The 24,211-nt window shown below is 42.2% G+C and overlaps 1 protein-coding gene across 4 annotated transcripts in view; it reads left to right on the top strand.

Moving 5' to 3' along the window:
* The first annotated feature begins 13,265 nt into the window (after positions 1 to 13,265).
* The window catches only part of ZBTB40 (zinc finger and BTB domain containing 40), a 77,374-nt gene continuing 66,428 nt past the window's right edge, over positions 13,266 to 24,211 (top strand). For 2 of the 4 annotated variants that reach the window (XM_023635547.2, XM_070260775.1), the window contains exon 1: positions 13,266 to 13,765. The gene's annotated coding sequence lies outside the window, so the exon portion shown is untranslated. The remainder of the gene's footprint in view (positions 13,766 to 24,211) is intronic. The other 2 variants (XM_023635548.2, XM_023635549.2) reach the window with 2 other exon arrangements.

Genomic DNA, 24,211 nt, shown 5'->3' with positions numbered 1-24,211 from the left:
AGACTGAAACATTCATAATACATATATCTGATAAAGGACTTGTATCCAAAATATATAAAGAATTTTTATAACTCAATGAGAAGAGAACAAACCCACCCAAAAACAATGGTCAAATATTTGGACTCTCCCCCCTCCCTCAAAGTATTAGTGGTCTATAAGCTTGGGAAAGGAAACGCAATTGAAAACCAAAATAAGATACCACTTGATATCCATTAAAATGACTACATTTAAAATAACCAACAATACCAAATGTTGATGAGGATGTGGAGTAACTAGAACTCTCATACACTGATGTTGGGAGTGTAAATGGCACAACCACTTTGGAGAACTGTTTGGTAGTTTCTTATAAAGGTAAATAAATAGCTACCATATGATCCAGCCATTCCATTCCTAGGACTTTACCCAAGAGAGATGAAAACACATGTCCACACAAAGACTTGCAAACAAATGTTCATAGCAGCATTATCCATAATACCCTAAGGCTGGAAACACCTAAATCAACAGGTGAATGAATACACAAATTGTAGTATATCCAAACCAATGGGCCAAGCAATGAAAAGGAGTAAAGGACTGATAAATGCAACAACATGGATAAAACTCAACTACAATATACCAAGTGAAAGAAGCCAGGCACCAAATACTACATATTACATGATTTCGATACATGAAGTTCTGTAACAGACAAAAGTCATCTGTACTGACAGAAAGTAGATCAGTGGTCGCTGGAGGACCAGGAGAGGGAGGAGGGGAGTGGAAATGGGAAGAGCACACGGGGACCTTTCAGGTGATGAAGATGTTCCAGGACCTCTGCTTTCTAGTCTGGCATGTAAGAAGCTTGGAAGTCACCACTCCGTCCTAACAACAAGTGAAAAGCTGAAAAATCAACAAGTCTTCTTAGATCCATCAGAGAAGTGAGGTCACAGGGCAAACTGCTGCCCCCAAAATTGGAGAGACAGACAGGCGTGTACAGAGCATCACAATTTACCTGAGTAGAAACCCACAGATGGAAATCTCCGTGGGAACCAGCGCCTGGATAGGGAAACCTGAGCCGTAATTGATGAATTGCTGGAGGCTCAGTGTGGACAAGTCTGAGAGTTAAAAACTCCAGAGGGACCCAGTCGTGGTAGGGGGAATTTTGTGACTTTTGCCTCCTGGAGCTTTACCAGGTTTTCACACTGAATATAAGAGAAAAATCTCCTGGGGCTTCTGGCAGGGGAGGGAGAAAGGAACCATTCTGAAATACACCAGAGCATTCTATTCTTCAGAATAAAGTCTGCCCTCATAGGAACCATAGAACCAGAGTTTAACCTGCTGGGCTTTATCAGAGCCTAACCCTGGGGGAAGGGAAATACCCAACTCCAGCTGGCTCTGGCCATCCTGTCCCTAAGGGGGTTGGGCGATGAAAAGCACTGGTGATGTTCACAGTCCAGAGCCACAACCTCACTAAAAGCTGAGACCTCATCATAGGACCATAAAACACTTCCCCTCCCCTACATCTTTCCCTGCCACCACTAAAGCCCTATTCTCAGCAGTTCCTTTACCTAGCACCTCATGTCCGACTTTCAACAAAAATTACAAGGCATACTAAAAGGCAAGAAACACAGTTCGAAAAGACAAGCAAGCATCAGAAACAAACTTAGCTATGGCAGAGATGTTGGAATTATTAGACTGAGGATTTGAAACAACTAGGACTAATATGCTAAAGGCTCTAAGGGATAAAGTAGGCAGCATACAAGAACAGATGGGCAATGTAAACAGAGAGATGGAAATTATAAGAAAGAACCAAAAGAAATGCTAGAGATCAAAAAACACTGTATCAGAAGTGAAGAATGCCTTTGATGGGTGTATTAGGAGACTGGACATGGCTGAGGAAAGAATTTCTAAGCCAGAGGATATCTCAATAGGAACTTCCAAAACTGAAAAGCAAAGAGAAAAAAGATTGAAAAAAATAAAAAACAGAACAGAATATCTAAGAACTGTGGGACAACTACAAAAGGAGTAACATATGCATAATGGAAATAGCAGAAGAAGAAGAAAGAGAGTAGCAAAAGCAATATTTGAAGCAGTAATGACAGAATTTCCCCTAAAAATAATAGACACCAAACCACAGATCTAGGAAGCTCAAAGGACAGGAAGCAGGATAAATTCCAAAAATACTATACCTAGGCATATCATATTCAAACTTCAGAAAGGCAAAGATAAAGAAAAAATCTTGGGGCTGGCCCCGTGGCCGAGTGGTTAAGTTCATGCCCTCTGCTGCAGTGGCCCAGGGTTTGGATCCTGTGCGTGGACATGGCACCACTTGTCAGGCCACGTTGAGGCAGCGTCCCATATGCCACAACTAGAAGGACCTGCAACTAAGATATACAACTATGTACCAGGGGGGATTTGGGGAGAAAAAGCAGAAAAAAAAAAAAAAAGATTGGCCACAGTTGTTAGCTCAGGTGCCAATCTTTAAAAAAAAAAAAGAAAAGAAAAAATCTTGAAAGAAGTAAAAGGAAAAAAACACCTGACTTGCAGAGAAACAAAGATAAGAATTACATCTGACTTCTCCTCAGAAACCATGCAAGCAAGAAGAAAGTGGAGTGAAATATTTAAAGTGTTGACAGAAAAATCCACGAGCTAGAATTGTGTACCCTGCAAAATTATCCTTTGGGAGTGAAGGACAAATAAAAACTTTCTCAGACAAGCAAAAATTTAAGGATTGGTTGCCAGTAGACCTGCTTTGCAAGAAATGTTAAAAATTCTTTAGAGAGGAGGAAAATTATGTAGGTCAGAAAATCAGATGTACATAACTAAAGGAAGAGCATCAGAGAAGAAATTAGTGAAGGTAAAATAAAAACTTTTCTTTTTCTTATTTGTAATTGATCTAACAGATAACAGTTTGTTTAAAATAATAATAGCAACAATGTATTTGACTATGTATGCATATATATGCGCACTTATATATGCTTATGTATAAATGAAATGAAGAAGAGCAATGATACAAGCAATAGGAGAAAAGAATTAGGATCTTTTTGTTATTATAAGGTACTCAACACTACCTGTGAAGTGGTATAGTGTTATTTGAAAATGGACTTGTATTAGTTTTAAATGTATATTGCAAACTCTAAGGCAACTACTAATAAAAGTAAAATAAGAAGTATAACTGATATGTGAAGAAAGGAGAGAAAATGGAATAATATAAGATGCTCAGTTAAAACCACAAAAGGGGGCTGGCCCTGAGGCCTAGTGGTTAATTTTGGTGTGCTCTGCTTCAGTGGCCTGGATTCATAGGTTTAGATCCTGGGCATGGACCTACACCATTCATCAGCCATGCTGTGGCAGCATCCTACATACGAAATAGAGGAAGATTGGCACAGATGTTACCTCAGGGTGAATCTTCCTCAGCAAAGAAAAAAAAAAAACCCACAAAAGAACGAGAAGTGTGGAAGACAAAATTAGGAACAAAGAGAAAGGACAACAAATAGAAAATAGTAACAAGTATGAAAGATATTAATCCAACTATATGAATAACCATTTTGAATAACAATGGTCTAAGTGTACCAATGAAGAGAGGTTATCACAACATACAAAAATCAGTTGCATTTCTAAACACTAACAACAAACTATCTGAAAAGGAAATTAAGAAAACAATCCCATTTGCAATAGCATCAAAAAGAATAAAATACTTAGGAATAAACTTAACCAAGTAGGTGAAAGACTTATATATTGAAAAGTGTAAAACATTCATAAAATAAAATAAAGCAGACACAAATAAATGGAAAGACGTCTCATGTTCATGCATTGCAAGAATTAATATTGTTAAAGTGTCCATACTACTCAAAGAGATCTACAGATTCAATGCAATCCCTATCAAAATCCCAAGGGCATTTTGTTTTCAGAAATAGGAAAACAATCCTAAAATTCATATGGAACCACTAAAGTCCCCAAAAAGCCAAAGCAATTTTGAGCAAGAAGAACAAATTTGGAGGCATCACACTTCCTGATTTCAAAATATAATACAAAGCTACAGTAAGGAAACAGTGTGGTCCTGACATATAAACAGATATATAGACAAATGAAACAGAACTGAGAGCCCAGAAATGGTAGTCTCTTCAATTAACGGTTTTGGACAAACTGGATATTCACGTTCAAAAGAATAAAATTAAATCCCATCTTACATTATACACAAAAGCCAACTCAAAATGAATTAAAGACTTAAATGTAAGACTTGAAACTGTAAAACTCCTAGAGAAAAACATGGGAAGAAACCTTCTTGACATTGGCCTTAGCAATGATTTCTTGGCTATGACACTAACATCACAGGCAACAAAAGTGAAAATACTCATGTGGGATTGAATCAAATGAAACAGCTTCTGCACAGCAAGGGAAACAATCAACAGAGTGAAAGGCAACCTACAGAAGGGGAAAAAATATTTGCAAATATTTGATAAGGGTTAAAATGATATATATCTGATAAGGGTTAAAATTTAAAATATATAAGGAACTTCTACAATTCAATAGCAAAAATAAATATATAACTTGATTTAAAAATGGGCAAAGGAACTGAATAGACATTTCTCCAAAGAAGATATAAAGATGGCCAACAGATCAATGAAAAGGTGCTCAACATCACTAATCATCAGGGAAATGCAAATGAAAACCACAGTGAGATATCACCTCACACCTGTTAAAATGGGTATTATCAAAAAGACAAGACATAACAAGTGTTGGTGAGGATGTGGAGAAAATGGAACCCTTGTGTTCTCTTGGGAGGACTCTAAATTGGTGTAGCCACTATGGAAAACAGTAAGGAGGTTCCTGAAAAAATTAAAATAGAACTACCATATGCTCCAGCAACCCCACTTCTGGGTATATATCCAGAGGAATTGAAATCAGGATCCTGAAGAGATTATCTGCATTCCTGTGTTCATTGTATCATTATTCACAACAGCCAAGACATGCAAGCGAACTAAATGTCCATCAACAGATAAATGTTTGTATCAGACATTTAGTTTGATACAAAATGTAGTATATGCATACAATGGAATATTACTCAGCCTTAAAAAAGAAGGAAATCTTGCCTTTTGAAACAACATGGATGAACCTAGAGGACACTATGCCGAGTGAAATAAATCACACACAGAAAGGCAAATGCTACATGATCCCATTTATATGAGGAATCTAAATAGTCAAACTCATAGGAGCAGAGAGCAGAGTGGTGGTTGCCAGGGGCTGGGGGAAAAGGGAATAGAAGAAGTATTGGTCAAAGGGGACAAAGTTTCAGTTATGCAAGATTAATAAGACTTAGACATCTACTGTACAGCATAGTTCCTATAGTTAACAATACTGTATTGTATAATTTAAAATTTGCTAAGAGGATAGATCTTTTGTTAAGTGTTCTTATCACATAATAATAATAATAATAATAATAAAGAGGGTAGGAAACAACTTTTGGAAGTGATAGATGTGTGTATGGCATTGATTGTAGTGATAGTTTCACAGCTGTATACTTATCTCCAAACTCATCAGTTGTATACATTAAATATACATTAAATATATATTAAATATACATTAAATATTTGTGTCAATCATACCTCAATAAAGCGGTTTAAAAAAACCAGATTCTCAGAGTGGATCAAAAGACAAGACATAACTATATGTTGTCTGCAAAAAAGCCCCACTTTAAATATAGACACATACAAATTAAAGTAAATGGATGGAGAAAGATATACCATGCTAACACTAGGCACAAGAAAGCAAGGGTAGCTATATTAATATCAGACAGAGCAGACTTCAAAGTAAGGAAAGTTATCAGGGATAAAGAGGGGCATTACACAAGGACAAAGGGGTCAATACTCCAAGAAGATACAATCATCTTTAATGTGTATGCACCTAACAACAGAGCATCAAAATATGTAAGGCAAACTGAAAGAAAGGCAAAGAGAAATAGAGGCATTCACTCTTATAGATGGAGACTTTAAACATCCCTCCATGAGAAATGGGCCGATCCAGCAGGCAGAAGATCAGTAAGGACATAGTTGAGTCAACAGCACAGTCAATCAACTGGATATGGATATAATGGACATCTATAGACTACTTCATCCAACAACAGCAGATTACACGTTCTTCTCAAGATCACATGGAACATTCACCAAGATAGACCACATGCTGAGCCATAAAACACACCTTAACAAATTGAAAAGAATAGAAATCATACCATCTCTGTTCTCAGACCACAATGGAATTAAACTAGAAATCAGTAACAGAAAGATAGCTGGAAAATCCTCAAATACTTGGAGATTAAACAAGATACTTCTAAATAATACATGGGTCAAGGATGAAATATCAAGAAAAACGTAAAGATATTTTGAACTAAATGAAAATGTAAATACAATTTATCAAAATTTGTGGAGTGCAGTAAAATCAGTGCTTAGAGGGAAATTTATAGCATTGAATGCATATATTAGAAAAGAAGAAAGATCTAAAACCAATAATTTAAGCTTCTACCTTAGGAAACTAGGAAAAGAACAAATGAATTCCAAAGTAAGCAGAAGAAAAGAAATAATAAAAATTAGAGCAGAAATAAATGAAATTGAAAAGAGGAGCTCAAGCTACCTCTGACAGCCTAGGGGTTAAACTTCTGCCATAAAACTCCGCTTCAGTGGCCCTGGTTTGCTTCCTGGTCGTGGAACCACACCACTTGTCTGTCAGTTGCCATGCCGTGGTGGTGGTTCACATAGAAGTAGAACAACCTACAATTGGAATATACAACTATATACTAGGGCTTTGGGGAGCAAAAAAAACAGAGGAAAATTAGCAACAGGTGTTAGCTCAGGCTGAATCTTTCTCTTCAAAAAAAAAAAAAAGAGGAACTCAGTGGAGAACATCAATGAAACAAAAGCTGGTTCCTTGAAAAAAGATCAATAAAATCATTAAGCCTCTAGCCAGACTAAGAAAAAAAAAGAGAGAACGCAGATTACTAATATCAGAAATGAAAGAGGGGATGTAACTACAGATCCCATGGACAATAAAAGAATAATAAAGGAATATTATGAACAACTCTATTCCCACAAATTTGATAACTTAGATGAAATCGATCAATTCCTTGAAAGACACAATCTGCCAAACTCACACAAGAAGAAACAGACAATCCAAGTAGCTCTATATCTATTGAAGAAATTGAATTAATAATTAATAACCTTCCCAAACAGAAAGCAGCAGGCCCAGATGGTTCCACTGATAAATTCTACCAAACATTTAAGGAAGAATTATACCAAGTATCTATAATCTCTTCCAAAGATAGAAACAGAGGGAATACTTCCTAACCTTTTGAGGCTAGCATTACATTAATAACAAAAACAGAGACATTACAAGAAAACTATAGACCAATATCTATCATGGACATAGATGCAAAAATCCTTAACAAAATATTAGCAAATGAAATCCAACAACGTATAAAAAGAATGACGTACCATGACCAAGTGGGATTTATCCTAGGTATGCAGGGCTGGTTCAATATTTAGAAATCAATAAATGTAACCCATCATATCAGCAGGCTAAGGAAGAAAAATCACATGATCATATCAATAGATGCAGAAAAAGCATTTAACAAAATCCAACACCCATTCATGATAAAAACTCTCAGCAAACTAGGAACAGAGGGGAAGCTTCTCAACTTGATAAAGAACATCTACAGCCAACACTATACTTAAAAGCAAGAAACTTGAAGTTTTCCCAAAAATTATATTGTGAATTTTGACAAATCGATGCTAAAATTTATATGGAGGGGCAGAAGACCCAGAAATAGCCAACACAATATTGAAGGAGAAGAACAAAGTTGGACGATGGGTACTACTCAACTTCAAGACTTGCTGTAAAGCTCCAGTCATCAAGACTGGTAGTGGCAAAAGAATAGATCAATAGAACAGACTAGAGAGCCCAGAAATAAACCCACATAAATGAAGTCAACTGATACTGAACAAAAGGAGCAAAAACAATACAATGGACCAAAGACAGCTTCAACAAATAGTGCTGCCACAACTGACATTCACGTGCAAATAAGTGAATCTAGGCACAGACCTTACTCTTCACAAAATTAACTCAAAATGGATCACAGACCTAAATGTAAAATGCAAAACTATAAAACTGCTGGAAAATGACATAGGAAGAAATCTAGATGATCTTAGATATGGCAATGACTTTTTACATACAAAACCAAAGGCACAGTTCATGAAAGAAAGAATTGATAAGCTGGGCTCATTACAATTAAACTTTTCTGGGGCTGGCCTCATTGTGTAGTAGTTAGGTTTGGCATGCTCTGCTTTGGTGGCCTGGGTTCATGGGTTTGGATCCAGGGCACGGACCTACACCACTTGTCAGCCTTGCTATGGTGGTGACCCACATACAAAATAGAAGACTAGCACAGATGTTAGCTCAGGGCAAATCTTCCTCAAGCAAAAAAAGAAGAAGATTGGCAACAGATGTTAGCTCAGGGCAAATCTTTCCAGGCTTAAAAAAAAAAGAGAGAGAGAGAAACAAATTAAACTTTTCTGCTCTGCAGAATGCACTGGGAAGAGAATGAGACAATAAGCCACGGGCTGGCAGAAAATACTTGCAAAAGACATACCTGATAAGGGACTATTATCCAAAATATACAAGGAACTCTTAAAACTCAACAATAGGAAAACAAACAACCTGATTAAAAATGGGCCAAAGATCTTAACAGACGCCTCACCGAAGAAGATATATCGATGGCAAGTAAACATATGAAAAGATGCTCCACATCATATGGCATCAGGGAAATGCAAATTAAAATAACAATGAGCTACCACTATATACCTATTAGAAGGGCCAAAATCCAGAACACTGACGACACCGCATGCTGGTGAGGATGTGGAGAAAGAGGAACTCTCGTTCATTGCTGGTGGGAGTGCAAAATGGTACAGCCGCTTTGACAGTTTAGCAGTTTCTTACAAAACTAACCATACTCTTCCCATACGATCCAACAATTGTGCTCCGTGGTATTTACCCAAATGAACGGAAAACCGATGTCCACACAAAAGCCTGCACACAGATGTTTACAGCAGCTCTATTCATAACTGCCAAAACTTGGAAGCAATCAAGATGTCCTTCAGTAGGTGAAGGGGTAAATAAACTATGGAACATCCAGACGTGGAATATTACGCAGTGCTAAATAGAAGAGAGCTATCAAGCCACGAAAAGACAAGGAGGAAATTTAAATGCATATCACTAAGTGAAAGAAGTCAATCTCAAAAGACTACATACTGTATGACTCCAGCTATATGACGTTCTGGAAAAGGAAAACTATGGAGTCAAAAGGTCCGTAGTTGTCAGGGGTTTGGGGGAGGGAGGGATGAAAAGGTGGAGCACAGAGGGTTTTTAGGGCAGTGAAACTACTCTATATGATTCTATAATGGTGGATGCATGTCATTATACACTTAACCAGACCCATAGAGTGTACAACACCAAGAGTGAACCCTAATGTAAACTGTGGATTTGGGGTGATAATGATCTAGGCACATCAATTGTAGCAAAGGTACCACTCTGGCGGGGGATGTTGATGGTAGGGGAGGCCATGCATGTGTGGGGGCAGGGAGAGCATGGGAAATCTATGTACCTTCCTTTCAGTTTTGCTGTGAACCTAAAACTGCTCTAAAAAATAAAAATGTTCTATATCTTGATATGGTAGTGGTTACACGGGTGTATATATCTGCCAAAATTATACTTTAAATGAGTACATTTTCTTGTATGTAAATTATACTTAAAGTGGATTCTAAATGAAATGAAGGACTACGCTGACTTGCTGTCTGCAGAACAAAGCAAAGGATATCAAAGGAGGCTGCAGGAGGAGGATATACAGTAGGTGAGAGGTAGAGGTCATTTGGACTTTGGCCGTGGAAATGGAGAGAGTATATTTAGAGGTAAAATCAACAAGACTTGGTGACTGGTTGAGGGTGAGTGACAGAAGTGTCAAGAACACTCACAGGGGTCTGACCTGAGCAATCGGGCAGAGAATGGTGGGTGCGCGGTCTTCTCTGAGCTAGGGAACCCAAGGGGAGAAGCAGTCTTGGCTGGAAAATCAGTTTCTGTTCTGGATTAGATGAACATGAGGGGGTTGTGAGCTATCTCCGTGGATATGTTGATTCTGCATTCTGAATTTGAGAGAGCCTTTTGTCTCGGGGGGAAACTGAGTCAAGGGATTCATTCACAATATACAATATTGGTAGGGTCAGATCCGCAGAAGTGCTCCAGACTCTCATCTGCTGGACAGCCCCATCGGAGCCAGGCAGTCTCTCCCTCCTCCTGGTCTTTTGTCATCTTCCATGGATGAGCAGGCGGCTGACCTTTCTGAGTCATTTGGCAAATTCCAACAGCATCCTCATCTGAGACTCTCTGGTCTCCACCGGGCAAGATCTGAAGACCAAGCTTCATTTGGACTGGAGAAAAGGGTAGTGAAATTCTAACACTTAGAAAGCCAGGAAAAGGAATGCCAAGGCCCAGATACCTACTCTAACAAATACAAAGCGTGCCGAGCCCCTAGCAAACTGCACTTCCACAAATAACACCATCGCCTTGGGGAGCAGCAGAGACATTTGACGGGGCCGCAGCTGTGCAGAGCGTGCTATTTAAAGACTCAGCTTTTGCAGCCCAAGGATTCTGGGCTCCGGATTTGATTGGAAGGCGGAGAGAATACAGCAAAGATGGAGGAAAGAACCAGATTTGGGGGAAAACATCTCCAGGTGGTTGGCTGCTGATGTGAACCCTGAATATGTTAAATGAGCTCACTTTAATAAAATTATGTCTATCCATCTCTCTCTGAGTAAATTAGATGTGTTGATTCGTGGAAAGCCCTTGGAATAGTGTCCAGCACATAGCGCTTACTGGGGGGAAACTGTCATTATTATCATTCTCTCTCCAGCTACCTACCTATATATATATATATATATATATGCATATATATATGCTCAGGGATGGAGAAATGCTCGTCTATAATGATATGTTACTGCTAAGTGGTAGGATTTATTGTGATTCCATTTTTAACTCTCTTCTTCGTATTTTTCTGTAATCCTCGAGTTCTTTAAAATGAACATATATATTTTGCAAAAAAAAAAAAAAAAACACAGGTCATTTTTCTGGGGAAAAAAGTAAAGGCTCTGAATCAGACTTCTTAGGTTTCAATCTCAACTCCACTGCTTGGTAGCTGTGTGGCCTTGAGCACATTATTTACCTTCTCTGAGTCTGTTTTCTCCTGTATAAAAGGGGGTAAAATGATGTTGCCTACCTCACTGAGTGGCTACCAGAATTAAATGAGATGGCCTAGGCAAGGAGCTTGGTGTGGTACTGGGCAGAGAGTAAGCGCGAGCTGAATGATGAGTGCTGATACTAGCAGGAGAAGGGGTGGCGGCTGTGTTATTTCCTACCTGGGCAAGGACCATGTTCTGTTCACCCCAGCGCTCTTGGTACGTCGTAGTGACTCTGGAAAGAGTTGGCAATTTAGCTGGAGCCACCTCAGGCATCGGCCTGGGAACATGTTCTGTCAAGGAACAAAAAGGATGAAAAGTAACCAAGGACATTCCCCCTCAAGGTCAAGGACTGGGTCCTTGTGGCGACTGGAAAGCACAAGTTATTTCTCCAAAACTATTGGGGGTCTCCAGAGAGATGAGGTCCCTAAAGGGTCCAGCCATTGTTTTCTTATTCTCTCATGTGATGGCCAGCCAGAAGCAGGGGCCATTGCTCTCCACGACCCACGCTGTTTTTCATGAACTGTAGGCAAGGCGGTTCCATGAGAATTTCTAAGAATGCAAAATCTCAAGTAAACAGTTGTGGAGAAACTGTGGCCATTGACCCATTGACTGTGTGTGGGGGTGTGGGGGTGTACTGGGGTATGGCATTCTTTGTTATATCTAAAACAATCCTTCAGAAGGAAAGAGTCCTTCCTATATTTTCTAAATGCCCTACAACAAACAGGTTTTTGTTTTAAAACATGAAATAAAAACTTAAAGAAGTAACAATAAAAACCTTAAAAAAATCATATTCTTTGTAACCATGGTCCCAGGAATTTGGTGTATGCATGGTAGATGCATTCTCTTGCTTTCTCCTTCTATCCCCATAGGACGCAGAGTTTTGTTAAATGGAACAGGGAGAATAGATTGTGCCTACAAACTATTCCTATTGTTTGAGTCTGATGAGCCTCAAGTTATCCACATTCACATACAGAACGTTGACAATAACACTGTTTTATTAAATCCATTAATTCGACAAATATTTCTTGAGTACCTGCTATGTACCAAGCACCATTCTAGGTGTTTGTTCGCTGACTCTGGCCACCCTCTGTTGGGGGGCTCCCACTAAAGGAGAATGAAGGAGATACTGGAAATGAGTGATGAGGAGACACAGCAGATGTGGTGTGGCTCTGGTGACTACAAAAGTGACAATGTCAGCTACAGTAAGTCTGACCCTGAAAGTGACAGTGATTTGCGAGTATAATAGTGAAAGTGACTAATTGGGCAGTAACAAGGACAGCTGTGTACCCAGTAGGGGCCTGCTAAATATTGGCTTGACTATGCGGCGGTGAAAGTAGCTAAGTGACAACGACAGTGAAAACAACCTGAAAGGGTGACAGCTGGGAACACAGTCCAAGTGCTATATTGTACAGAACTGTTTGAAGTTTATTGTCATTGACAGGGGTCGCACGTCGGACAGCGACAGTCAAAAATGATGGACCAGATGACAGCAACAATGTGAGTAACAGTTCTGCCCAGTAGATTGAATTTTTGATTAAAAACGGTGACAGAGTGGGGTCAGTCTGACAATGACAGCTCTCAGAAGGAGTGAATATTGACACTGTGGAGTAACAGCTGTAACCACAGAGGGAACTCGGCATTGTACTGAGACAACTGGATCTGGGCGGCACGACTGGCAGTGACAGAAAAATTGGCTGCATGTCAGCGACAGAATGACAATGTGAGGTTCAGTGGGCCAGCGCTGATGTGACAACTTGTCTGATACTGTCTGGGTCTGACTTCATCTGTTTGGCTGTATGAGGGTGACAAGAGGAGCTCCAACGTGGAACGCACACTGTGCAACAAGCTGTGAGACAGGGAAACTGAGCAAAAGAAAACGTGTATTTCCCCCAAAACTCCTAAATCTAAGATTGGGAGGGAGGGGCGGGATGCACACGCCTTCAATGCCCACGATTGGTCGACACGTGGTCTGTTAGCCCCTCCCGTGCGAGCGGCGCCAAGCCAGTCCACCAACGAGGAGCCTGGGGACGCGGCTCAGGTTACGTCTCCGCCTTGCACGTGAACGTGTTTTGAAAAATATAAAGAAACCTTTTGTCTCTGCTTGAAGGAAGATCCTAACCCTAATGCTGCCCCCGCGAGGGCCCGCGGAACCCCATTAGAACTTTACTAAGGGAGCGTGGGGACGCGAAGGAGTGGTCAAGGGTCAGAGGTCAGAGAAGAGGTCAGCAACCGGCTGGCCCCAGGGTCCTAGCATGGATGGAGCGCGCGCGCGCGAGACGCAGGCCCCGCCCCCCCGCGGGCCCGCCCCCAGCACGTCACGTGACTGCGGCGCGCGGGGCAGGCCGGGCCGCCCCTGCCTGCTCGTACCCCTTCCGCGCCGGCCTCAAAATGGCCGCCTTCTGGCGTCTCTGGCGCTGTTGAATGGAGAAAGCTTTATTGTTCCCTTCGGGCAGGAGTGTTCGTGTCCTCTATGGCGCTGTCAATAAAGACCGGCAGTTTGAATCGGTGCTGAACAGGTAACCATAGAAACGGAGCCGGGACTCAGCGCGGAGACCCCTTTTGCAGCTGAGGGCCGAGAGGCGCCCCGAGTGAGGGGCGCGCAGAGACCCTTCCGCGTGGCCAACCCCGCCGGGCTCTGCCGAGTCCCAGCCTCCGCCTCGCCTGTCCCCGGGACGGGGACCCCAGGGCGGCCCGCATCCCTAGCACCGACATGGATTATCGTTAGGAGTCTCCGGCGGGGGCCGCGGGGCCCGGCCTGGAGGCTCGGTCCGGCCCGGTCCCCCCCTGGGCCCGCCGCCCGGCGCGATCGGAGGCGTCCCCCTCGCCGCCGTGCTCGCAGGCTCGTCCCTTCCCGCCAGGCCCCCGTCCCGGCGCCGGCGAGTCAGGGCCCTGGGCCAGGCCTCCCCCCGCCCCTCCCGCTCTCGTCTGCCCGGAACTGAGAATGGTGTTTACTTTTCTAAACGGCCGGGGGAAAAGTAGACTATTTCACTTAATTCCTGACAGTCACATGAACCCAAATCCCGGTGTCCTGAAATGAAGTTTGGAGCACGGCCGTGTGCGTGGTTGACGCGGTGTCTGTGGCTGCCGTCCTGCTCCGGAGCCGAGCGGAGCGGTCGCGACAGCCATCGCCGGGCTCCGATGGCCGGGCCCGCAGCGCGAGAATGCTTTTGTGGGCCTTTCGCAGAGAAAGCCTGCGACCCCTGCCCCAGACACAAGTAGACAACGCAAGGTCGGTGCTGTCCTTCAGCGTCGCCTCTGCTTCTTCTCACCCGCTGGGAAACTCGGCAACTGAGCCCGCACCTGGACCTCTTTATAATTTTTTTTTTTTTTTGCCCTGGGAAAGATTTGCCCTGAGCTAACATCTGTCCCCGATCTTCCTCTTTTTGTCCTCCCTGAAGCCCTAGGACACAGCTGTATGTTTTGGTTGTAGGTCCTCCTAGTTCTTCTCTGTGAACCGCTGCCACAGCGTGGCTGCTGACAGTCGAGGGGTGGGGTTGGGTGCTGGGAACCAAAGTGAACTTTAAGCACCAGGCCATCAGGGCTGGCTCCGGAGCTCTTTAGTTGACCAGACACTCTGGCTGCCGTGACCTCTTCTGGTCTTATTGATTTATTACTCCTAGTGGGAACTGTTTTCCCTACTTTGAGTAACAATAATACCATCCACTCAGCGCCTACGAGATCCCAGATGCTTTATATGCATCCACACAGCCTTGTAACGCTTTGTGAGTAAGAGCGCCTGTGTCCGTTGTTGCGTTAAGAGGAGGAAGCTCGGATTCTGAGAGGGTTATAAGCTACTTAAAGGGGTACTAGGTTCGTCCTTGGGAGCCCCCCTGCCTGGCGACCCGCCTGTGACTGCTGGGACCTTATTCTTTCAGATCTCTCAATCTGGGACTATTGGTTCTTTGGATCGAATCCAAATCTTTGTATGGTTTATGGAGATTTAATTACAATCTCAAAATGAAAACTCTCTCTACGTGGCTAATCATCAAACTTCTGCCACACCCCGCTTTCTAGTTTAGATGTCTGTCTTCTATGGCGGTCTTTCCCAAACCTAGCTGTTCGTCACCAGTTTAAGTAACAAATGGTTTCCAAACACTGCATGCTTGCATGCATGCGTTCATTAATCATTCAGTGCTTGTTGAGCACTTACTGTACACCAGGGATGATTCAAATCCCTGGAAATATAGTGGTGAACAAGGTCAACATGATCTCTGCCCTTCCATGGAATCTGAATTCTGTTGGGGCTGAGACAGGTGCTATACTGGTAAACAAAGATAATTTCAGATATAGCTGGATGGTATAAATACAGCTGTCAGAGTGTCATAATAATAAAATTAGTAGTTACTGTTTATTGAGTGATTCTCGTGTGCCGAGGACTGCACTACGTGCTTTGTTTACATGGATTATCATTTAATCCTCACACCAACACTATGAGATAGGTAGTATAAATATTTTCATTTTTAGAGATGAGGAAACTGAGACTCAGGAGAGGTGTCCAAGGTGACGTAGCTAATGCATAAGGGAGCTGGGATCTGAACCCAAACTGCTCACACTCACCACCCTGTAGTAGTCCATCTGTTTACGTGTTATCTGTCCTGCTGGTTTGGGAGGTCCTCGAGGGCAGGGATCACACCTCACCTGCTCTTGTGTCAGCTGCTAGCCAGTGCCCGCAATCTGGCATTTGGTCAATATTAAATAAACAAATCCAGGCCATTCACTGAGCAAATATTTGAGTGCCTGCTGTGTACCAGGCACCACTGTGCTAGGCCTTATGGTTACCGGGGTGAGCAAGATGGACCTGAAACCTAGTGCCTGAGACAGTGAAGAAATAAAGTTATTCCAAATTGTGGCAGCTGCTGTACAGAAAACAAAGCAGTGCTGACCTGGGAGACCACCTTTCACCAGAACAGGCCCAGAAGGTCCCTTGAGAAAGGTAGTGTAAGCTGAAACTTGTTGAGTGACAAGGATCCAGTCCAGCAAGAAGGGGAAAGAGAGAAGCTGGGAGGAAGAATCTTTCAGCAAGTTCAGAGACTGTGAGATGGCACGAACTCGGAGTGTTGCAGAACTGGAAGAGGCGAGTGAGTGAGTGTGGCTCCCAGTGCTGCGCTCCGAGTCCTGACCCTGAGCCCAGGGCTTACTGCCAGCAGAGCTGCGTGCTCTGGACCAGTTACAGGTTAATTGTCTAGTCTGTCAGATGTAGGTAATGGTACCTTCTCAAAGGGCCGTTGTGTGTTTTCTTCTTGTTATACATATTGTTGAATTCCAATTAGAGAAAAGTAACCAAATTTGGCCCCAAATGGAAACTTATTTAAAGTGGTAAATAATAACAAAAATCCAGAAGCATGTTACAGATGGGGCGGGGGAGGGAGAGAGGGAGGGAGTTTCTATCTGTGAGGGGAAGGCAACAGATCTAATTTTTTTCTTAATGTTTCTATTAAGAGAGGAACTTTTCCAAATGGGACTTAGTTTTTTTAAACCAAATTATCCAACTTGTCTATGCAGAGCATTTCTCATCATTTTAGTGTTCTAAGCTTGAGACCATTTGTGTTCCTCTGTGGCAGACGTGCATTTTCTTAAGGCGTTCTAAGAAAATGATAGGCTTCTTCTAGTTGGTGGTAATTTTAAAATTTGTTTACAAATAATTTGGGTTTCCTCTCAAAGTTTTCAAAATAACGTTGCATACTTTCAGCAGAGTGTTGAGTGCTTTAAAGCAAGTAGCAGACTTTCTGAATAGGTAAAATTAAGGTGATGTTTGGGCTCAAGAACTTGAAGAATTACAGAGGCGGTAATAAATCGAGCGCACTGTGTAAGAAGATCAGCAATGTCAAGTTTTGCTTTAAACTGTCTCCAGTAACCATATTGCACATGTCATCAGAAGATGGAATCCAGCCTAGCAAACGGAGCAAGGAGCTGGACAGAGAGTGGCATGTTAATGCAATGTTAAACAACAAGCCTTGAATTACATTGCTATTTTCGGGTTGGGTGGGACCCTCACATTTAAACTATTGCAGTTTTACTCTGTGATTTGAGTCCGTTGGGTTCCAGTAAAGAGTAGGTGGCAACACTAGCTTTGAAGGATGATGTGAAACTGCAGGAAGAGCCAGGGCATACCAATTTGTTTTTCAATCTATTTTATTTCAGTTCAAAGCATCATTGCAGACAAGCAGCGCAGGAAAACAAGCCACACTTTGGCAATACTCAACTGCTTTTGGAGATTGAGGAAGACTGAGCATAACCAAAGTGTGGCTTGTTTTCTGGACTGTGTCTGTAAAGATGCTTTGAACTGAAATAAAATAGATTGAAAAACAAATTGGTATGCCCTGTTGCCTCATACTGAGTATTTGCATTACCCTTCTGGAACACTGCCTACCAGCACCCTGGGGGAAGGCAGTGACCCCTCAGCCTCTTTCAGCTCTTCAAGAGAGTGAGCTCTTTGATTTTCACAAGGAAATTGAATTGGGGTGTATGGTTTTCTGGATCTCCAGTAGCCTGCCATCTAAAGCCGTCATCTTGATGGTGTGAAGAAAGCAAGCTGTAACCACAAAGAGGAAAGAATTAAATATTAAGGGCCTTTAAATTCAGAGATGAGATTGTCAATTTCTTTAAGTCGTGCAGTATTTCATTTGCAGAAAGCATGCGATTTTAAGACTGCAGCCCTCGAGGGAGAGAAGGGTAAGGAAAGAAAGTTACCTTTCCTTACATTTCCCTAATGTTATTTAACTCCATATCTTCAAAATCATGACATCAAGTATTTCATTTCCTTAGATAAAGTAAATACTACGTGATAGCTGATCCACACAAGGCAGGGATTGTTAATCTGGGGTAAATGGTCGAGTTGCAAGGGACCCACGAATCCTTTGAATTTGCCTGCACGTTTGTATGAATGTCATTTTTGGGGGAAAGAGAGCCCGTTACTTTAATCAGATCTCAGAGGGATCCTTGACCCCTCAAAAGGTGCAGAGCCAAGAATGAAACGCCACGTCTAAGACCACTGGACGAAGGCAGTGATGAGAATCCCCCTGAAGCCAGCGCTCCTTACTGCTCTGTGGCCTTGACCTCAAAGATTTGAAAGTGTCTGTTCAGCCTTTGTTTCCTGTCTAAAGTGGCCAAGCATAGTTGAATATGGTGTATGATACAGATATGCACCCAGTGAGGCGCTTCAGAAATGCCTTCGAGATGGTCATCTGTCATTATTTTACATGAGACTGGCGAAATGGGACATATTGTCTCGGGAACCTCCTTAGCAGATGCCGTGGTTGTTTCTTCTGGCAGGTGAGAGGAAGAGTGGTAGAAGCCTAATTCTTTGGCTCTAGGCGCGAACTTCTTGCGGATGGAGTCAGCTCCTGAGAAGAAGGAAGGTAGGGTTAAAAGGGAGAGAGGGATGGAGTCAAGGAAGCAGAGACAGAGCAGTAAAGGAGGAGAGGACGCTTCCCCTGCATTTGTCCTGGAGTCCATCTGTGACCGTAAAGAGCTGCTGTTGTGAAACCAAACTTATCTCAGCACTTAGCTAATACTAGGACCTCTGAAAAAGTCAATGTATAGATGTAATTTCAGGTTTTATTATACCTGAGGGGAAAAAAAAGGAAGGAAATATCTTTTAAATGTGTATCTTAAGATATTTTGTAAAAATGGGACCTCAATAGAAAACTGCTGTAGGCCACAGCTTGGCCCACAATTAGTTGCTTACGTTTAAACATCAGAGAGTTTAAGTGTCTGACCCCTGGAGGTGTGTTCATGGGTGACCCCGGTATAGGCCCTAGGGTCTGGTTGTGGGACAAACAACAGAGGATATTTTATGAAGAAAAGGGCCCACGAAAGTTGAGGGAGATGAGAAACAAAGGGTTACAAGTGTAAATAATTGCCTTTGAGGCTGCAAATATTGGTTACTTGCAGGTTTTTAAAAAAAATATTTTAAAAAAAGCGAACAGTAATGTGATTCTTTTTCTGACTTTGAGAAAGTTTTAGGAGGGGTAATCTACCTCTGTCTCATCTGTTTCTCAGCCTTCTAGGACTGGCCTGACTGTTGGGTCTTCCTCCTTGACGCCTTTAGCTCCTTGTCCGAACCTGCTCTCAAAGACCGTGTCAGGGGCTCTGGCCGCAGCGAGCCTGCCATTTCTCTTCCATCTGGTACTTCTCTTGGGTTCCTGGTCTCAGTGGATGGCTCCACAGAGTCGCCAAAGGCAGAATCCTGGGAGTCGTCCCCTGTTCTTCCCCTTCTGTCAAGCCACCACCCACCTTCCACCTTCCCCCCACCAATGGCACATGTTTATTTAGGCTGCAAGCTGTTGATGTCCCCTCTTCTTGGTTAAAGCTGGTATAACCTCTTGTCCTGGATTACTGCAATAGCCTTCTAGCTCGCCAGCGGGGCTTCCAGTTTGGCTCGTCTCCAGTCTGTTTTGTACACTGTTGCCATATCTTTATAAAGCACAGCATGTGCCTCCACACTTAAAACTGCAGGCTGCTTGCCTGCCCGCGCGATGGGGCAGTTCCTTGGCTTGGCATGTGCTGCTCTCAGGCTCTGGCTGTGCCTGTCTCCAGCCTCATCTCTTAGCACCCTCTCCGCTTCCCTCTCACCCTTCTACTTGAGCGCCAGTCATTAACGCTCACTGGGCCACGGGAACGTCATCCTTCCCAGATAAGTGGGCGCACTGGGGCTTTCAGGCTGCTCCCTCTCCTTAGATTTCTCTGGCCATGCTATTAGCATGGAGCAACGCTGTTATCTACGCTGACCATTGGATTACTGAATGCTTTAGTTTTCTTTGTGGTTCCTTTTGTCCTTAGAATATATGCTACCTGAGATGTATAGTCAAATACTGCCCTAAAGTCACTTGATGTAATTATTTTCTCTGTGTGATTATGTCACCAACTTGATAAACTTGATAAACAGTTAGGCTCATTTGTTTTAAACTTTAAGAATTACTTTTAAAGCTCTAACTTTGGAGCCAGCCCTGATGGCCTAGTGGTTAAAGTTCGGCGTGCGCTACTTTGGCAGCCAGGTTGGTTCCTGGGCACAGAACCACACCACTCATCTGTCAGTTGCCATGCTGTGGTGGCGGCTCACACAGAAGAATTAGAAGGACTTACAACTAGAGTATACAACTATGCACTGGGGCTTTGGGGAGGGGGAAAAAGAGGAAGATTGGCAACAGATGTTAGCTCAAGCTGAATATTTCTGTGCAAAAAAAAAAATCTGATTTTTTCCCTACTTTTTCTCCCCAAATCCTCCCCTGTATATAATTGTGTATTTTTTTAGTTGTGTGTCCTTCTAGTTGTGGCATGTGGGACACCGCCTCGGCATGGCTTGATGAGCAGTGCCGTGTCTGCACCCAGGATCCAAACCAGTGAAACCCTGGGCCGCTGAAGTGGAGTGTGTGAACTTAACCACTTGGCCACAGGGCTGGCCCCTAATCTTGTTTTTTAACTATGAAAACTATTTACATGGTTTCAAAATCAAAACTATCCATCAAAGTACATTCACAGAAGTTTTTATTTCATACCTGACCCCTCTTCTCTATTTCTCTTGAATTTTGGGGTTTTGTCAATTTGTTAGGTAAGAAATAATATTTCAGTATGGTTTAAATTTGTTTTCTCCTTTTATGAGATACAGGATATCTGCCCAATGTCTGTGGTATTTTAAGTTGCAAAAGTATTTTTTCCAATTTGTCATATGCCTGACTTTACATGTGTTGTTTTATTGCTGTACAAAAGTTTTACATCTTTATGTAGTCCTATTTATCAGTCTTATAGTATATTGCTTTAGATTTTAAGTCAAAGTTAAGAAGTTGGCCCCATTCTTAATTTATGAGGAATTAATGTTTTCTTCTAGAATCATATATGATTTCACTATTTTTTTTAAACCTCTAATACTCTGATCCATTTGGAATTTATCTTGGCATTTGGTTTGAGGAAGAATCCAATTTTATCTTTTTCCCATTGGCCAGCCAGGTGTCCCAACACTACTTATTAAAAGCTATTATCTTTTCTCCACTGATGTGAGATGCTGTCTTTATTGGTTACTAAACTCTTCTGTTGATTTGGGTTTCTTACTGGATTTTCTGTTTTGTTCCATTGGTTTGATTGTCAGTTCATATGCCGTTACAAAACCATCTTAATTTTAGATGTTTTATAATTTGTTTTAATATCTGGAAGGGCCAGTTTTTCCATATTGCTCTTTTTTCAGGGTTTTCCTGCCAGTTTTTCCTTGTTTATTCTGCCATATGAACTTTGTAATCAGTTTGTGTAATCTCAAGATGAAACAACTTGATGGTATTTTTATTGAGATTACGTTAAATTTATAAATTAGTTTAGGGAGAAATGATGTCTTTATGATTTTGAGTCTTCCTATCCAAGATGATGGTTTGTCTTTCCATTTGCGCAAGGCTACTTTTGTGATTTTTCAGGAGAGTTTTATGCTTTTCCTTATATAAATTTTGTATCCTTCTGTTCTGCTTATTAGATTTCATTCTTATCTTTGTTTTTCCTTTGTTTTTATGCTTGAGGAAGATTAGCCCTAAGCTGACATCTCTGCCAGTCTTCCTGTATTTTGTATGTGGGTCGCCAGCGCAACATGGCTGCCGATGAGTGGTGTAGGTCTGCACCCGGGAACTGAACCCAGGCCGCCAAAGTGGAGGGCACCAAACTTAACCACTAGGCCATGGAGTTGGCCCCATTCTTAACTTTTTAAAAAAATAAATAATTTCTTTTAGAATCCCTCTAAAACTTCTCAGAGAAGTTGTATACATCCTTCTTTATATAGTTTGTATGCTCAAAACGTTTTGCATATCATTTTGGATGGTTCATATATACCCTCCTCCAAAAGCCCGTCCTGTTATATTGTCCCCTCAAAACCCTGTTATATTTCCCATTCTCAGTACCTACACACGGTGGGCTGTCAGCATGCATTTGTCAAATGGAATGAATAAAGCAGTAAGGGGAAAACAAAGTGGATGAAAGAGTGAGAACCCCTTAAGACCTGTGTTTGGAAAGGTTGTCCTTGTCCAGACGCCCAGATGTTCCTAAGTCTGCGGTCTGCAGCTGTTAATTCACTGGCTCATGATGTTTTGTTCTCCTCCTTACTCCCATCCCAGAACTGTAAAAAACACCATGTTGATAATGATAGTTACCATTTATTGAACACCTACAAGGTGCCAAGCACTCTACTAAGCATTTTCTTTGGGTGTAATCCTCACAGCAACTAAAGTAATAGGTACTGTTAGCCCCCTTTAAAAAATTATTGTGGAAATTTCAAACATATAAAAGTAGGCATAACATTATGAGCTCCTATATACATGTTAACTCCATTTCACACTTGAGAAAACAGGTTTTGAAAGGTTAAGTAACTCAGGGTTGCAAAGCTAATCTAACGTTTAGAACACAGCTCTTTTTAGCTCTTTGTTAAGGTTATTTTTCAAATTTTAAACTCCAAGTGACCAGAGAAAAGCAGAAGCAGGAGATGGTCAAGAGTCACTCTTCTAAACTCCAGCTGGTGGTATGTTGGTCTTCCCTTCTAAGTCCATCACAAATATTTCTCTCAGTTCTACTGTTGGCAACCCCTAAGCCCTCCATTCTCTCCCTCTTTACTGCTTATAGGCTCTACTCACGCCTTCCCTTCTCTTTGCCTAGTTTTATTAGAGCAATCTGATATTAGTTGATTTTTAAAGACCTGCCACTGTTTTGAGTACCTAGTTCCTAGCATGACGTCAGGAACAGAGTAGGAACTGATAAGTTTAAATGACAGTGAAACTTGCAGCTCGTACACATTTAGCCCAGAGTTTGATGTGGTACTATAACTTCTGAATGATGCGCTGAAGCCCTGGCAGTGATTAAATTTGACCACCTTAGACACAAGCTGCTCTTATAGCTAGCACTCTGCTGTCAGCTGCCCTCAGTTCCAGTCAGATTCAGACCAGAGGGAGACTGTCTAAGGTCAAGGTCCAAGACAGCAGAATAATTGGCCCCTAGAGTTCTGGATTTTTTTCCTGGGCAGCAAAAAGTTGAGGATGAAATTTTCCATGTCTTCTTTGAACATTTTTGAGCAAATACTCTGGAGTCCCGTAGGCTCTTTCCTAAAGTTAGAGGCAATAGAGAAGTTAGCCTCGTTTGCATTTTTTTTGTTAGCTTCTTAAGTTAACCTCTTGTCATACTGCCTGTTGATGGATGAGAGAAAGATGGAGAGGAAAATATTTCCCGCTTCCTCAAAGACAAAAGAAAAAGCTTACGGCACTAGGAGGAGAGGAGAATGGAGTTCATCCATGACCAGCACACAGAGGTGTGCTCACGGCTGGACGATCTGTGTAATACTGCAGGGAGTTGGGGGTCCATAGTCTCTTCAGTGCTTCTGCTACTTAACTGCAAAGGGATAAGAAAAGAAGGATTTTAAGCTGAAAGTGGCCTCTTCCCAGCTGTGCCATAAGCTCCTTGAGAGGAGGGTTTTGCTGAATTTCTTCTCTCTGTAGTACCAGACCTCAGTTAAGGGCATTTGGCTGAGTTCAGCAAAAATCTGCTGGATGGACAAGCATAAACTGTCCACTGACGAGGCTGGAAAACGGGGACCTGGAGCCCTGTCCCCCAGCGGCACTATTACCGGCTGTAGGGCCTTAGACAAGTGGGGGCCAGAGTAATTTGTGTGTGGTACCTTACATAGCAGAAAGTCAGTGGGCTCTAAATAAATGTCATCTGCTCTTACTTAAAAACCACTTTATTTGCTGTGTATCTTAGCAGTGCCTCTGAACAGAGAAGTTACCAAAAAAGTAGGAGAAAACCTCAGGGATCAAGAGCTTCAGTGCTTTTCAAATCCCCAAGCTTGGGCAGTGTCCGGTGGCATAGGTTCTGGCTCTGGAGTCAGACAGCCTGGGCTCATTTACTGACTCTGCCCCTCACTGGCTTTGTGACTGGGGCAAGTCATTTAATCTCTCTAGGTCTCCACTTTCTCAGTTGAAAGCGGAGTTAATAATAGGAACCAC

The sequence above is a fragment of the Equus caballus genome, chromosome 2 (assembly GCF_041296265.1).
Source record: "Equus caballus isolate H_3958 breed thoroughbred chromosome 2, TB-T2T, whole genome shotgun sequence".
Taxonomy (NCBI): Eukaryota; Metazoa; Chordata; class Mammalia; order Perissodactyla; family Equidae; genus Equus; species Equus caballus.
This window is presented reverse-complemented; position numbering and strand designations above follow the sequence as displayed.